General features: G+C 36.0%; 1 pseudogene; it reads right to left on the bottom strand.

Moving 5' to 3' along the window:
- Window positions 1-2,974: 2,974 nt before the first annotated feature.
- Window positions 2,975-10,776, bottom strand: LOC141320436 (uncharacterized; annotated as a pseudogene).
- Window positions 10,777-11,510: the final 734 nt, after the last annotated feature.

Genomic DNA, 11,510 nt, shown 5'->3' with positions numbered 1-11,510 from the left:
CTTTGCTTGCTACTTGCCATTGTTACTGTAATTATTAAGGTTTGTTTTTTTTGTATTAAAAACAGTATGATCCACAAACTTCATAACAATCTTTCATTTTACACAACAAGACCGAATAAAATGTATTGCCCTAATTGTTCAATTCCCATGTTTACATTTCTTATCACTGAGCCTTACTTAATTGTATGTAGTCTCTTTACACGTGTCTTCAATGTGATTTAATGGTGATCTATCACATTTCTAATTACTTTGTGTATTTTTGTCTTTATTTTCAGATAGCTTTAGCAGCAATCACCCACATCTGCTTCCTGCCTAATGTGAACGACAATCATGTTCAGCACATCTGTTGGCTGTTTTGTGTTGTTTAACATGCATACATTTTGTATATGAAGTCAGCAGGATGCCACTTTTTTTGGAGGAAGCTTCATTTCACAGTTCATCATTCAGTACTATTCCACATTACAGCTGGTTTTCGTAGTTTTGTATGGCTGGAATCTTCCTTTAAATTGTGGCACCACTGGCAAACTAGCTCTCAACTACAGAGTGTGGAAATGCCCATGTATGCACACATTGTTAAAAAAGACATTTTATATCACAGTTCAGCCAAGACAAATCCATGCATTTATAAAACATCCATGGGCTCCCCTTCACATTCAGGAATCTGATAGTAGTTTCTGAAGTCCACCTAAAATGTTATGTAAACAAAAGGGAAATTACACATTAACAAAGCTTGCCAAAGTTTTCTTATCTTCAATGTATAACAATACAAAGTCCCGCTGTCTATCTTTTGAAAAGGCCTGGCACACTGCCTTTACAGTGTGTGAAAAGATGAAACGCTGTGATTAGCATTTAATTACAACGTCACCCATTTTCACTTAAGTAAACACAACAGGTATTACTGTTTGTAGTGTTGGATACAATGTTCTAACAGTGTGGCTCTCTTCAGACAAACTGACGTTCTCTTTATTGAATACAACAATAACATTTATTATTAAGGTCCATTGTGATTGTATGTAAAGTGTGAACTGTACATAAGTTTATACTCTATGTATACATTCTTTAGAAGCTGCAGATATGGAATGCTCTAATGCTATTAATAGACATATCTCTTTTCTGACTTTGAACAATAAACAAGCATAATTTTTAAAACCTGAGAACACTATCTTTTATCCATTGCTGTACATTTCAAAAGCACGTTATTTCAATTGTATGCCGTTAGTAAATTGATATAATGATAAGATCTAGCAAGTTATTTTTTTCAATCTTAAATTAATACATGTTATGCATTCAGAATATTTAGCATTGCTTTTTTAAATGGTAAGATACTTTCCGAACCTGCTGTAAGCAGGACTCGAACAGGCGATCTGTGCAGCATGGGAGGCAAGAACTCTATCAAGGAGTCTACGGAAGTCCACGGAGTTCAACGTCTCGATTTGAACTAGTACTAGTACTTTTTAAAAATATTTTATTTACTTTGCGAATTAACTTTATGTGTTTGTACGTATTAAAAGATCTTGATACCAAACTTCTCGTTAAAAAAAACTGTACGAATCCGGTACGCAAACGTTTGCCGTTTTCCAAATTATACTCCAGCAGCACATACTTTGCAGACGGTCCCTCCTCGGCCCAATGGCCAGCGCGTCACTGCTAGAGCTTATACGCGTTGCAAGGCATTGACACAGATTAAAACAATTAAACTGTCAGCTGTGTCAAGGTCTGAGTTTCAATATTTTACAAATAAGCTAACTTGTATACAGTTAAACTCATCCACTAAGGATCTATTGACGTTTTTCGCGGCTGAATATCCGTCAAACATCCAACGTCAAACGACGAACCAACTTTATATCGGTCAAATTCTAAGAAGGAAAAAAACAAACAAAGAACAGTTTAATTATATCATCTGAAAGACACTGGGATATGCTTAAGCAATTATTCCAGATTTGATTCTCGAACATCATGTTACATTTTTAAATATATTTATATAAATCTACACAACCATTTTTCCTCACCAGTTGGAATCGCAATCAACGTGGAGTATCGTTCGTTCGTTACTGCATACTGTTGCTGCCGTCGTGCCGTTCATCACAAACTACCCCCTGGGGGGTCGGAGGAAAATGGCAAAGGCGGGAACAGAAAAATAGGGGCGGGGCGACACGTGTCGCTCCGCCCAAAAGTGTCGCCCCGCCCCATCGTCCAGAGTGCACTCTGGGGTTACTCGCTTTAGGTGATCTGTCAATTAGTTATGGCTGTCAACGTGATTAGTGGAACACTGACGTCGGTCTTCTGAAAAAAGGTACCCTTAAAGGAACATGCAACTAATAGATATACTATGTAGACTACAGTTGGAAAAGTTTTTTTACATTACCACTATTTTGTCAAGTACAGACGAAACTCGTCCCTAATGCTATAAAATAGCCTAATTAGTTAATTTCACAATCTTTGTTACATGCACTGATCATTTGTTAATTAACCCTATTTCATTAGTAAATTACTGAACAATTTACAAAGAGTTTAAAAAGGTCTGAAAAGGTTTAAATTGCAAAATAGTGAACTATTCAATATAAGAACAGCTGTAAAAACAAAAATAACATTCACTCAGTAAATGTGCAACACACAAATTTAAATAAATTACTCTTAGTTATGGTGTCCTATGCTGGTACTACCTCTAGTAGACTACCTCAATAATTTGAAAGTGTTTGATACAACAGAAATCTACTGTGGGTTAATGTGTCTGTTTTTTTAACTGTACTTTGGCCACCCTATAGATGTACATAAACTGTATAACCTTACAGGACACAATGTTATTAAATGTCAAATATCTCAAGAGTTTATGATCCACATATGCCAATAAATTCTACAAGTTTACTTAGTCATTTATTAAGTCATCAACAAACAAAATGCTCAACATTTTAAAGTAAACACTGGAGCTGAAACATTACATTTTAGCAGATTGGTAATGGCTACAATTAGGAACTTAGGTATGACTTCTTACGATGTCAATTAGCTTTCTGACGGCATGTTTGAAATGGTCAGGCTCGAGATTAACAGCACTTTCAAATAACAAACAAATGTTTGGATAGTGCAGCGAAAATTCCCTCTGAGCTGCTTCCTGATCTTCAAGACATGAAAAAGGATTCCTGCCAAATGATGACTCCCGTGTCAATGAACCAACTTCTCTGTCATAACAGTTTGCTGCATCCACTGCATCTGGCAGAACATCATGAGAGACTTTCTTCGGGCACCCACCATGGGCCAGATGATTAGGAACTCCATTCCCTACAAAGAAAATTAAGAATTAATAAAATTTAGAGTATCAGGTGGAACCTACATTTCCTGTTGTGAAGTAGCACAGCAGACAAAAACCTCTCAACAAACGATCAAGGTCAAGAAGCTGGGTTTAATTCTAGCTACTTGTCACGCCCCATTCTGATGTGACATGAAACGAAGGTATTACAGGACTCCAACCCCTGCAGAGTGCAGACAGATTACCAACTACACCAACTTCAAGAAATTTTTTAAAGAATGAGGGGAAAAAAATTAATTAATAATAGCAACAATACTAGAATATTAAGGATTAATAACTTCAGTACCACCCAAGGCAAAAAGAACAAACAAAACAATAACATAAGCTCTTGAGTGGAAAATATATCATAGGCTATAAAGCAAGTAAGGAAAACCAATCTTTAGACCCCAAAACACAATAATGTGTTGGGGATCTGTCGAGAGAAGGAATTTAGAGCTCTTTCAAGCAGAGACGACAAACATTGGAATGAGCTCACCATCTTAGGACAGTTTTAGACCAAAAAAAATAAATAAAAAATGCTACATCATAGGAATAGTACAAAACTGTGACTTTTATGACTTTATTCAAAAAAGCCAAATGGTCATAAAGTCACACTTGTGTTGGTTATGGTCAAAAATAGGCAAAAATATAGAGAAAAAAAGGTTTTCTATAAATCTGCCACAATGCAGGAAAAAAAAAATACACAGCAATAAAGGGTTTACAAATGTTTGTCTAAATACACTGCTCAGTAACTAAGGAGTACATAGCACTAAATATATACTGCTATACAGCTATCTAATAGCTACACCACTTACAGATGATGAGTATAACAAACACATGATTTTCTTTTTTTCCCCATAAGGTATAACAAATCTGCCTCAATTCAATTAATTTGAAAGACTTTGGCTGTGTTTCTTACTTAAATACTACATTACTAGAAAAGTTATATACATTAAAAAAATTCACATCTTATACAGAAAATATTCAATCATTTAGATTTATTAATAATTTATTAATACTAATTAGTAACATGAAACAGACCCACCAATCATTGCATTGTTGGCGACAAATCCCTGTACAAACACACAGACAAGCAAACCACAGCCGTAACACTGATGCAAAGTATTGTAACACTACAGCTTCAGATTTACCTGGAATACGGTGTGCATTCCAGGAGCGCACAACTCGTTCGAGTCCAATTTGAGCAACTTGACACGTCAGAGTAGATACACAGTATTGTGTGAGGTTATCCTGCATATCAAGCTCCTCCTGATCGACTAACTGGATGAGTGCCCCTTTCAGTGGGTAGTTTACTCTGTTGTTGACTTCTGGCCATATTCTTTCAACAATATGATTCTGTTTAATAAATAAAAAGAAAAAATTGGCAGGAAAGTGTATTGACAAACTATAGTGTTGGACTGACAAAACCTTGTTTGCAAAGGAAAAAAATGAAAATGCTTAAAGTTTAAAGGTTTTACAGCACAGACAGTCATTCAGAGATTGTGTAGGGGGTTCAGTATTTTAAGGAGCATGGCGAGGCAGTTTCTACCAAGTACCAAGTGTAAACTGGTTAGTGTTTGCATAATTACATAGTTTCAAAGACTTACATAAAACATAAAAATCCATGCACCTCTTGAGGTATCCAATCCTGTTCTTTGCGGGCCAATTTCCTGTACATTTCCCTCTCACCAGCTCCAAAAAACCTCCTTGGAATGATATATTTGTGAAGGATCATTCATGTTTCTCACAATTTATTCTTTGGCTACATTCTGATGATTTCAGATTTTAAAAAAAAGAAAAGTGTCTGTTAAAGGTGACATTGGATGAAATTTTGAATAGTTTATTTTGCATTTAGTTAGGTTTCTGCCAGCTCAGAAAAGCTGAAAAGAAAACATGTTATACATGCATATAAACTGTCCTGTTTCAATTTGGTGCCGGTTTTGATGTAACTACCTAGTTATTTGAATATGATTTGACTCAGAGCAAAATATGAAGTCCACCCTCTTCTGACCCCTTTTTGTAAACCGACAGCAAAGTGGCTAACGAAGATGCCTTTCTGTTTTTTTTTCTGCATTCTGCTTAACTGCCGAATTTCTTAGGGGGTATCTTTTCTGAGCTTCCTGCTACTTTATTTCGCCAAGTGATACACTACGTTGAACGGTTGCCCAGGCAGCACTTCACGTGACGCGTGTCTCATCTCAACACAACCCACAGAAGATATGGGTGGAGTGAGCAGTGACTCATTGGCATCTAAAAGGACATGCAACAAAACCTGGTGCCTTCATGATGACCGCTGAGGAATTTTAACCAAAAAAAAAAAAAAAAAAGTTAGTCATTTCAGAAATACCCTAAAGAAACATGACAACTTGTGTGAAATGGGCATCCGATGTCACTTTTAACAGAACTTAGCCACTGAAAATGTAGCATTTCAATTTTGCTGAAATAAGCTGAATAAAGTTTAGTTAATTTTGCTTAAACTAAGGTCAGTAAAGTATTCCAATCCTCATATCAGATTCTAGTGATCCTGATCATAGTAGTATGGTTTCACTACATTCAGTTGTTCAGGTTTGTTTATTTAGGGGTTGACCTTAAATTCTGCAGGAAAGTGGCACTCCAAGAGCAAGACTGGACACAACAATACTAATTACTACTTAAAATAAAACATCTTAACAGTGGCCCTACAATGTTTAATGAATATATTAAGACTCACATTTGTTGACGGTGTTTGGCAATATGGCTGCCTCTCTGTGTTGTTTCTGAGGTGTGCAACTTTCTCTTGAATAAAAAGTGTTAAATAAAACTCCTTGCCATGATCCACCCTGACCTGGTCCCACATACCATATTCAATCAGTGCACTTCTGCAGGACACAAAATGTACAGGTTAGATAAAAACACTGAATATAAAAACTGCTGTTTAGACAGTCAAGTTATTGTCACCTCTATAATTTTGCAAAACATGAATGTATGAATATAGCAGTGTTCTGAAATGAGACAGTCATTTAACATCAGTTACACTTAATGTTGACATTTTCCATGTTAAATAAACATTACATATACTATGTAGAAAACTATCAATATAATTACATTTACCATTTTTACATTAAAATTAATGCAATTACTGTTATATCTATTAAACCATGTACGTCTCAAAGATTTATTACAAAATTACTATAACAATGCAGTAACAAATTTCAGATTTCAAGTATAGGCTTATTTTATTTGTTAAATGAAGGTAGAAAACAAGAGGTGGAATTTCTGAGAAAACATACCTGATAAATAGGTAATGCTTGTTGAATAAAACAACAAAATGTGTTTGCATCCAAACATGTAGCCTAATCACTCATACCCTTGGTGGTTGGTGTTAGGATTATTCACCTTTTTGCATAGATACAAGAGATACATCCACATGAATTATTTATAGTTTAGGTAATGAAATGGTTAATTAGTACTCTGCTTTGTCAACATTGAATTCTGCTAGCTGCCTAACTATTGTTTGAATTCATTTTCATTTTTTATTGATTCTATTGATAGATTATTTGGGTTGTGTTTTGTATTTGTTTTCAATACATAACAAATATGTTCCAATATGCATTTTAACCTTAAATTTCCTTTTAGGGTGACTTGTAACATTCTGTCCAGGGACTACAGATAAAATAGCCTTTGACTAATTCTGGTGGTGCATTCACAGAAAAGTCTTAAAGGAACACTCCACTTTTTTTGGAAATAGGCTCATTCTCCAACTCCCCCTCGAGTTAATAAGTTGAGTTTTACCGTTTTGAAAACCATTCAGCCGTTCTCCTGTTCTGGCGATATCACTTTTAGCATAGCTTAGCATAGATCATTGAATCCTATTAGACCAATAGCATCGCGTTCAAAAATGACCAACGAGTTTTGATATTTGTCCTATTTAAAACTTGACTCTTCTGTAGTTATATCGTGTACTAATACCAGCAGAAAATGTAAAGCTGCGGTTTTCTAGGCCGATAAGATTAGGAACTACACTCCCATTCCGGCGTAATAGTCAAGGAAGTTTGCTGCCGTAATATGGCCGAAGCAGGCGCAGTAATACCACGCAGCACATCGCAGCACAACGTGACCAACTGCATGCACAGGGTGCGTTCCTCATTGAAAGTTACCCAGCTGGGAACTAATTTCAGACACTGCATTATATTACTGCACCTGCTGCGTCCATATTACGGCAGCTAACTTCCTTGACTATTACGCCGGAATGGGAGTGTAGTTCCTAATCTTATCAGCCTAGATAATCTCATCTTTACATTTTCCGCCGGTCTTAGTACACAATATAACTGCGGAAGAGTCAAGTTTTGAATAGTACAAATATGGAAACTCATTGGTCATTTTTTAACAAGATGCTAGGTCTAATAGGATTCAAATGGATCTATGCTAAGCTATTCTAAAAGTGATATTGACAGGACATGAGAACGGCTGAATGAATTTCAAAATGGTAAAACTCAACTTATTAACTCGGGGGGAGTTGGAGAATGAGACTATTTCCAAAAAAAGTGGAGTGTTCCTTTAATGTCCAATGTCCCTGTTAACAACTAAAATAAATAGATGTTTGGAATTAATTTGGAACTACACAAATGAAGTACTACTAAAACATCAAGATCAAAAATGTCAAGTTACCTGTACACATTTTGATATATTGCCAGGTTGTTTTTCACTGGCATAGTGGAATGTCCAACAATCTTTTTGGAATATCCATCCACAGCTGCTACATGGGTCACTCCAAACATTACCATCTTCTCATTTTGGTCGATGTGTAACTTGTGACCCATGTATTCTGCAGAATACGGTATTGGATTGAAGTTCCGAGATCCCTGTATAAAAAAAAAAATCAAAGAATAAATATTACGCACACGCACACACACACACACACACACACACACACACACACACACACACACACACACACACACACACACACACAGGTCCTTTTCAAAAAATTAGCATATTGTGATAAAGTTCATTATTTTCTGTAATGTACTGATAAACATTAGACTTTCATATATTTTAGATTCATTACACACATTTGAAAGTGGTTCTAGCCTTTTATTGTTTTAATATTGATGATTTTGGCATACAGCTCATGAAAACCCAAAATTCTCAAATCTCAAACAATTAGCATATTTCATCCGACCAATAAAAGAAAAGTGTTTTTAATACAAAAAAGTAAACCTTCAAATAATTATGTTCAGTTATGCACTCAATACTTGGTCGGGAATCCTTTTGCAGAAATGACTGCTTCAATGGGGCGTGGCATGGAGGCAATCAGCCTGTGGCACTGCTGAGGTGTTATGGAGGCCCAGGATGCTTCGATAGCGGCCTTAAGCTCATCCAGAGTGTTGGGTCTTGCGTCTCTCAACTTTCTCTTCACAATATCCCACAGATTCTCTATGGGGTTCAGGTCAGGAGAGTTGGCAGGCCAATTGAGCACAGTAATACCATGGTCAGTAAACCATTTACCAGTGGTTTTGGTACTGTGAGCAGGTGCCAGGTCGTGCTGAAAAATGAAATCTTCATCTCCATTAAGCTTTTCAGCAGATGGAAGCATGAAGTGCTCCAAAATCTCCTGATAGCTAGCTGCATTGACCCTGCCCTTGATAAAACACAGTGGACCAACACCAGCAGCTGACATGGCACCCCAGACCATCACGGACTGTGGGTACTTGACACTGGACTTCAGGCATTTTGGCATTTCCCTCTCCCCAGTCTTCCTCCAGACTCTGACACCTTGATTTCCGAATGACATGCAAAATTTGCTTTCATCCGAAAAAAGTACTTTGGACCACTGAGCAACAGTCCAGTGCTGCTTCTCTGTAGCCCAGGTCAGGCGCTTCTGCCGCTGCTTCTGGTTCAAAACCATTGTTTTTCTTGAGAAATTCCCATTAAGTCTGAGGTGTCACATGACCCTATTCTTATTGAAAAAACAAAAGTTGGATCCAAGATGGCCGACTTCAAATGGCCACCATAGTCACCACCCATCTTGAAAAGTTTGCCCCCTCACATATACTAATGTGCCACAAACAGGACGTTAATATCACCAACCATTCCCATTTTATTAAGGTGTATCCATATAAATGGCCCACCCTGTATATATATGCAACTCAAAAAGCCTGATTTACTTCAAGAGTGGACCACAACTCTCCCCGTTCCCTTTCTTTGTTTTAAAAATGACACACAGATATTTTACATAATTAAAACTTATATTTCAGAAAATATTATGAACTTGTTGGTCATTTTAAATAAAAATTCAACAAATGTCACCAAGATGATCATATACAGTTTTTTTCCAAATCCCAAAATAAATGAGTAGGGTACACTCTGTAATACCGGAGGCTGCCATTTTAAGACACTTCTATGAGCACTTAGGCTACTCATTCGATTTTGTATTTGTCTTCTTATTTTTCAGGAACAATTTAATTTATTGATGTATTGTCTTAACCTAACCCTAAACATCCCCTTTGGTAAACACAATGAAATAGTTAACCTAATTTGTACCAATATATTCCCCCCACCTGAACAATACATAACACATCTCATGACTGTTCATCCTCACAAAACCTCTCAACAATATTTATCTTTAAAAAGCACATTCACGGTGTCATAATTTGTTTTTTCCTCTATATTTTTTTATTCCACATAGCTATTATTATTTTTATATGTATTGTCTAGTCTCCTTATTATTAAAGTTATATTTCTTTTTTTTTTAATTATTACATGTTTGTCTATTATATGCATGTCTGTATGCTTTCTTTATAGCTATAAAACGCTTTCTGATTCTGACATTGAAGTTCAAAATTGTCACTCTCACACTTAAAAAATAAGCTGTAAAGATAATTAAAAAATATATTTTCTTTGGGTCAATTCTTTGCATCTGTTTGTCTGATGTGTAGAAGCACACTGTCACAAGAAAAAAAGAGGTCCTAAATATGGTCCTAGAACTGCAGTCCTGACACGGCACAAATGACACTAACGTGGTTGAATAAAATACAAACACTTAATAAATTTAACAGCATATAATCAATAACTTCTTTTAAAATACTTACATGATATCGAGCCATATGATATGGCTGATTGATTTTTCGCAGCATATCTCCCACGCGGCCTTCGGATGCTTTGACACCTTTGGAGGCCAAGTATCCAGTCATCATTTTTCTGCCATATGTTGGCCCAGTCTGTTGTGGGGGAAAATAATCAAAATTGACTTCACGACGTTCTGACATCTTTTATTACTTTAAATTTAACTGACCTCGGTAATTGCTTTTGCAACTTCCACCTCGAGCTGTGAATCTTGAAAACGCTCTCTCCGGATGCCATGTTCAGCACAAAATCGACGTATGCTCCCCTTTGAAGCACCCTTTGACATTCCACACTCAAACTGTAAAAAATTTGATATGTACTCATCTGAGCATCCATTTTTTTATCATACATTCTATTGTCTCTTTAAAAGGTGATAATCTGGACTCCATACTAACAGGCTGCAAAAAACCGCGACACACTGACTTCAGACTAAAGCCATGCGTTGCGATTGACATAAAAGCAGACTTCTATTAATTGGTGTTTTATGGCGGTTGGCAAGCCAACTTTTGGTGTACTACCGCCACCAACCGGACTGGAGCATGAAGCACTAATGGGCAGATTGGAAACAAACAAACAAAAAAACTGCTAAATTCAAACAAAAAACTGCTAAAATCTGCTTTTTTTCTAATTCAGTTGCTTTAACGAATTTCATTATTGTACTATATTCTTCATATTGTCCTGCATTTTCTTTCCAATGGCTGTGCATACTAAATGTTTCTATTCCCATTCTGCTTATTGCCTTGACAAGTTTTAATCTATTTTTTTCTTCTCAATGCTTTTTCTAAGTGTAAGGTGCACCAGGACCAAAAAATCCCTTACCAATAAAAATGTCTGCACTGTTTTTTTCTCTTTCCCTTTTTTATTCTTTCCCTTTACCATAACTATAAATTAACCATGGTTTTGCTATGCTAACTAATAGTTTAACTATAGCATTTGTATTAAAACTGTGGTTATAGAAATGGTAATCAATACACCAAAAAAATAAAATAAAAATAATAATAATTTGAATGAAACACATGATTACTTCACTTTTACAATAAAATCATGGCCAAATCTCTAACCCCCACACTGTCCAATGGTCCCATACATAAAAAAAAAACTTAAATTAAAATATTTGTTCAAA

The sequence above is a fragment of the Garra rufa genome, chromosome 1 (genome assembly GCF_049309525.1).
Source record: "Garra rufa chromosome 1, GarRuf1.0, whole genome shotgun sequence".
Taxonomy (NCBI): domain Eukaryota; kingdom Metazoa; phylum Chordata; class Actinopteri; order Cypriniformes; family Cyprinidae; genus Garra; species Garra rufa.
Note: the sequence above shows the minus strand (reverse complement) of the source record. Positions and strands in the feature narration are given on the sequence as shown.